The sequence below is a fragment of the Gekko japonicus genome, unplaced genomic scaffold (genome assembly GCF_001447785.1).
Source record: "Gekko japonicus isolate JY-2015 unplaced genomic scaffold, Gekko_japonicus_V1.1 scaffold47, whole genome shotgun sequence".
In the NCBI taxonomy this organism is placed as follows: Eukaryota; Metazoa; Chordata; class Lepidosauria; order Squamata; family Gekkonidae; genus Gekko; species Gekko japonicus.
The window spans coordinates 516614-522613 of record NW_015165235.1 but is presented as its reverse complement, the minus strand read 5'-3'; the positions used below and the strand labels follow the sequence as shown (position 1 = coordinate 522613).

The following is a 6000-nucleotide window of genomic DNA, read 5'->3' as shown; positions in this document are numbered from 1 at the left end:
GTGTTAATCACTCTTTGGGTGAAGAAGTACTTCCTTTTATCTATTCTAACCCGACTGCTCAGCAATTTCATTGAGTGCCCACAAATTCTTGTATTATGAGAAAGGGAGGAAAGTACTTCTTTCTCGACCTGCTCTATCCCATGCATAATCTTGTAAACCTCGATCATGTCACCCCTCAGTCGTCTTTCCTCCAAGCTAAAGAGCCCCAAGCGCTTTAACCTTTCTTCACAGGGAAAGTGTTCCAACCCTTTTATCATTCTAGTTGCCCTTTTCTGCACTTTTCCCAATGCTATCCTTTCTGAGTTGTGGTGACCAAATGAGCTGCACCATTGATTAATACAGGGGCATTATGATATTAGCTGATTTGTTTTCAGTTCCCTTCCTAATAATGCCCAGCATAGCGTTGGCCTTTTGTATTGCAGTCACACACTGTCTCAACATTTTCAGTGAGTTATCTACTACGACTTCAAGATCTCTCTCTTGGTCAGTCTCTGCCAGTTTGGATCCCATCAGCATGTATTTATAGTTAGGATTTTTGGCCACAATGTGCATCACTTTGCACTTGGCCACATTGAACCCCGTTTGCCACGTTGATGCCCACTCACCCATCCTTGACAGATCCCTTTAAAGTGCCTCACAATCCTCCCTGGTTTTCACCACCCTGAACAATTTCGTTCACACAGTCCATAGTTAAATTGTGGAACTCACTGCCATAGAACATGGTGATGGCCACCAACTTGGAAGGCTTTAAAAGAGGAGTGCACAAATTCATGGAGGACAGGGCCAATGCTCCCTCTAAGCTGTGGAGTCTTGTGAGCAAAAATTCTGCTTTGTGAACTACGGGCATTAAAGTTGTGAGCAAGCAGTTTGACTACTGTATAAATTAGTTTGCTCTGGAGCCTTCCTTCCTGAGCTAAGACAAAAGTGTGTGTGCTGGAGGCTAAAAAACTGTGAGCTAGCTCACACTAAGTCAGCATAGAGGGAACACTGGACAGGGCTATCAGTGGCCTCTAGTCATGACGGATGCGAGTACCAGACACAGTACGCATGTTTCTATCAATTGCTTGGGAGCATGGGCGGGAGGACGCTATGGCAGCCATCTTGCTTGTGGGCTTCCTAGAGAAAGCTGGTTGGCCACTGTGTGAACAGAATGCTGGACTTGATGGGCCTTTGGTCTGATCCAGCATAGCTCTTCAAATATTCTTATGCTGGTGTGGTGGATGGGTTCTGGTGGCACCCCTTGTTGACCCATCAAGGACAATATAGATGTCACATCTATTCACCACTCCAAAACTAATATTCTGAGAGGGGAGCTGAACCCAGAAGAAGGACTATTCTGACAAGTCACACAAAACGTTTTAGCACACCATTCTCCAGTAGTCAGAAACAGGGTCCAAAACGGAACAGAGATTTATCAGGGGGAAGGGTGTTAAGAAAACAGGGACTGTCCCTGCTCAGAGAAGATATAAGTAGGTCCTTTTTGAAACTCAATTTCAGGCCTTTCGTTCTGTTGGGCCACACAACAGAGTTGTTTAAAAGGAGTTTGGCATATAAGAGTCAAAAGGAGCCTGTCATAATGGGTGGAAAAACACATTTAAGGACAGTGTGTGGATTGTTGCAAAGAGCAGATTGACTTGTTTTGAAATACCATGATGTTTCACTTAACACACCACCACACACATCTGAGGTCTAATAGCGAACACTTGAGTATTTGAATAAGCATGGTGTGGGAGCTTTCGGAAGCATTAGGTCATTCTGACTTGAGAAAAGGAGCGCTCCCTAATCCGCCAGTGTACATATGCGAGTGGGAGGATGAAGAATCCTTCTGATTGGTTTCCTCATTTTTTTCACTAAACACAGCTTGTCCTGGTGAGAAATGAATTCAGCACATGACTGACAAGTGTTTGATAACCGTCATAATGCTGGCCTGCCAGGAAATTGAATTAGTCATTGTGCATTTGAAATGTACCCAGCTTTTAATTTCTCTTCTGCTGATAAGGATTCAGAGGCAGAAAGGCAGTCATTTAGCTGTGAAACTGTAGTAAACCCAAGGCTCACACGGAGCTGCTGCTTGAAAATAGCTCTAATCCTTAAATACCCTTAAATACAGGCAAAACATGATCCAGAATGCACATGTCGGTGGTTCCTCGGTATGTTAAATATAAACAAAATGCAAACCTGCGTGGGTCGGTTCCATTGCTTATTCATACCACATTGGAGTGCATGAGATACATTTGGTGACTTCCATAGAATATGTCTGGAGAATTTACCTTGAACTATGACCTCTAATGCATTAACTCCCCTCCCCACGCCCGCTGGAGATAGAAGAGCTCTGAGTTCTGCAGGGGAAGTTATGAATAGAAATAGTCAGGAGTGGTCTTAGTGATTCTGTGGCCCTGAGTAAAAATCTAGAATGGGACCTTGGATCACTACCACTTCTTGAAGGGGAACTCGCCATGCCTCCACCTGCCACTGTGGACGAAGCACAGGGAAGCTCTTGTGAGGTGGGCAAGAGCTGCTGCTGCACTGAGCCAACTGCCCCCCTCCAGGAGGTGCAGGACTCTAGGCAGTCGGGGGCCCTCAGCCCAGGGAAGCAGTCCCTGTTGCCCATTAGTTAAGACTGCCCATGGAAATTGTATTCCAAAGATTTTACCAGCAGCCATGCTTACCCTACTTACAGTCCAATCCTATACATGTTTACTCAGGAAAAAAGTCTGCTGAGTTCATTGGGGCATAATTCCAGAACAATCTGCATAGGAATACATCCTTAACATGTCAGGGTCAATGTTCCCTCTAAGCTGAGTTAGTGTGAGCTGGCTCACAGTTTTTTAGCCTCCGGCTCACACATTTTTGTCTTAGCTCAGGAAAGATGGCTCCAGAGCAGACTAATTTATGCAGCAGCCAAATGGCTCGCTCTCAACTTTAATGCCAGTAGCTCACACAGTAGAATTTTTGCTCACAAGACTCCACAGTTTAGAGGGAACACTGGTCAGGGTGTTTAGATACCAGCGAATTCTTTGACAGATTATGCAGGCAGCCATTTTGCCATTAGTTCTTAGTACCTTAATAGGGAGCTTGGCAGATTTATTCCTTGGTGCCTTCAGATAGAGCAACTTCATGTTCACTTCTTGCTCAGTAGTTTCTGCATAATCTGTCCCCGTGTCTTCTGCCAATGAGTCCCAAGAGAAGTGAGATTCTAATGTCATGTTCCTTCTAAATAATGCAGGTATAGTAACTTTTAATGTTCCAGCACTGTAGCTTTTAACTGTTCTCCTTTCAAGAAACTTTGGGATTGTCTTTAGAAGCTTATCAGGGGATTCCTCAAGGAATAAACGTATGGCTTTGAGTCTGGGCATGAATCGTTGCCCTTTGGAAGCTACCAGAGTGGAAAGGCTTCAGTAACTTCGCTTGCCCCTAATGAGCTTCTCCTGGAAAGTGCGGCCATGGGGGAATGCTGAGCTCTAAGGTGCACTGCACTCTCCAGCCTGATTTAAACATGATGCTAGTAAGGCAGAAGAACTTCCTTGTGTGATAGAGCGTATGATCCAACATGTTATTTAAACTTGGTCCTCAGCCATTATGCATGCAGTGTTAGCACATTAGATATGGAAAATGTACATGTACAGTGTTAGCATGCCAAGTGGGCATTGTTCTGGATTGTTAGCGTTGCCCATGTAGCTCTTTTGCATGTGTCAGGGGGACCCAGGTTAACTGCTGGCCATGTGCAAAGCAGCAGAGGTAAATTGTTTTGTCCTGCCAGCAGTGAGTAGCATTTTGGGGGATTCCATAGTTGCTCTAGAATTATTGGTTTGATTTCCAGGCTTGCATATAGCAAGTGTTAAAATGTAATGTGATCAGCAGACCACGGTGAAGATTGGTGGCTGTTGAAGAGCACCCAGTAGAAAGCTGGACATAGACGTATACCAAGTCAGGTTGGTTCAGCATGGTCAGGTTAGCTCAGTATTGTCTACTCTGAATGGCGGTCACTGTCCAGTGTCTCAGGCATAGGAAGTTCTTTCCCATCTCCTGCTCCTCGAGATCTTTTAACTGAAGAGTGATCTGTCTGTCTTGTGCATTTTACCCTGCCTTTCCTCCAGGAGCTCATGGCAGGACATACCCACGTCACGTAGGCATGTCACAGCCACCCTGTGTTCAGTCTGGCATTCCTACTCCACCCTCCATTGTGCCCTCATAGCAACCCTGTGAGGTGGGTCAGCCTGTGAGATTATGAATGGTCCAAGGTCCCCCAGCAAACATTATCACACAGTGTGGATTTGAGACCAGGGATCCCAGGTCCTAGTTCAAAATGTTAACCACTGTCTCTTTAAGGGGTTGGACTCAATGTTCCCTTTAAGTTGTGGAGTCTTGTGAGCAAAAATTCTTCTTTGTGAGCTACTGGCAGTAAAGTTGTAAGCGAGCGATTTGGCTACTGCATTAATCTGTTTGCTCTGGAGCCGTCCTTCCTGAGCAAAGACAAAGGTGTGTGAGCCAGGGGCTAAAAAACTGTGAGGTAGCTCACACTAACTCAGCTGAGAGGGAACACTGGTTGGACTTACAACTTCCTGCATACCATGAATGTGCTCTCGCACTGACCCAGGGCCCCCACATTAAAAAAAACCCACTTGTCACCCAGTGCGTGTGGTTTTGAATCAGGGATGGACTATTGCATGCTTGGTATGGTAGTTGTGTACCATGGAGAGATTTGGTATACAATAAGTTTTCTCCCTTTCCTGTCCACTTGTAGCACTTGATCCTTTCATAGCCATCTCCCTAAATGCTAAATTTCTGTGTTCCAGTCCCTGGTTCTCACCACCCTGAACAACTTTGTGTCATATGCAAATTTAGCCATTTCACTGCTTACTCCCAACTCAAAATCATTAATAAACAAGTTAAAAAAACAATGGACTGAGTACTGATCCTTGTGGTACCCCACTGCTTACCACCCTCCACTGAGAAAATTTCCATTTATACTCACTCTCAGTTTCCTATTAATTAGCCAGTTTTTGATCGACAAGAGGACTTGTCCTTTTATCCCGTGACTATTGAGCTTACTTTGGAGCCTTTGATGAGGAACTTTATCAAAAGCTTTCTGGAAGTCAAGGTGAACAACATCTATTGGGTCCCCCTTGTCCACATGTTTGTTCACTCCCTCAAAAAACACTAACAGGTTAGTGAGACAAAATCTTTCCTTGCAGAACCCATGCTGAGTCTGCCTCAATAGGTTTTGTTCATCTATGTGCCTACTAATTCTTTCCTTAATAATGGTTTCCACCAATTTACCCGGTATCGACGTCAGACTGACTGGCCTGTAATTTCCTGGATCTCCTCTGAAACCCTGCTTGCACACATCAACAATTTTCTACCTTCAGCCCTGCTGGAAGGCAGATACCATCGTGTCCCACTCCCCCAACAGCTCTGCCCATGCCATACCGGGAAAATAGAATCTATTGAACATGTTCTGCTGCACTGCTCATTCTGTAGCAACATCTGATCTCAGTATATCGCTCCAAACCTGCCAACTTTACCAGGAAGATCTGAACAACTTTATTAGATACCTAATAAAGTTGCTAAATTTTGCCTTTGGACGTGTGGCATACGCAAGCGGCTGACTGAGCCTTAAAAAATTTACTTCTCTATCCGAGGAAGGCATAATCTCTCCGCCCCAGTCTGCCTGTCGCACTGGATGTGCCCCCCCAATTTTATTTTATTATTTTTTTATTCTTATTACTATTGTTGAATGTCTGGAGCTGATCTTGTAGCGAAATAAAGTTTGACTGACTGACTGAATTGTATATGTTATAAGAATGAGCCGGAAGGATCCTCATGCTCACACATTTCCCCCTTCTTCCTCCTCCCAGCTAGGAAATGTAACACTTTCACTACAAACTCTTAGACTATGGCTTTGTTTGTTGCCATTGTGGTAAAGTAGTCCAGTTTGCTAAGCCTGTCACTTAACAGAGCTAAAATCCGTTCTCTCCCGATCCGCAGAACCTTAACCTC

The 6000-nt window shown here is 44.6% G+C and overlaps 1 protein-coding gene across 1 annotated transcript in view; it reads left to right on the top strand.

The window, feature by feature from the left end:
- CPQ (carboxypeptidase Q) overlaps positions 1-6000 on the top strand; it is a 245742-nt gene that overhangs the window by 137017 nt on the left and 102725 nt on the right. The window lies entirely within an intron of this gene.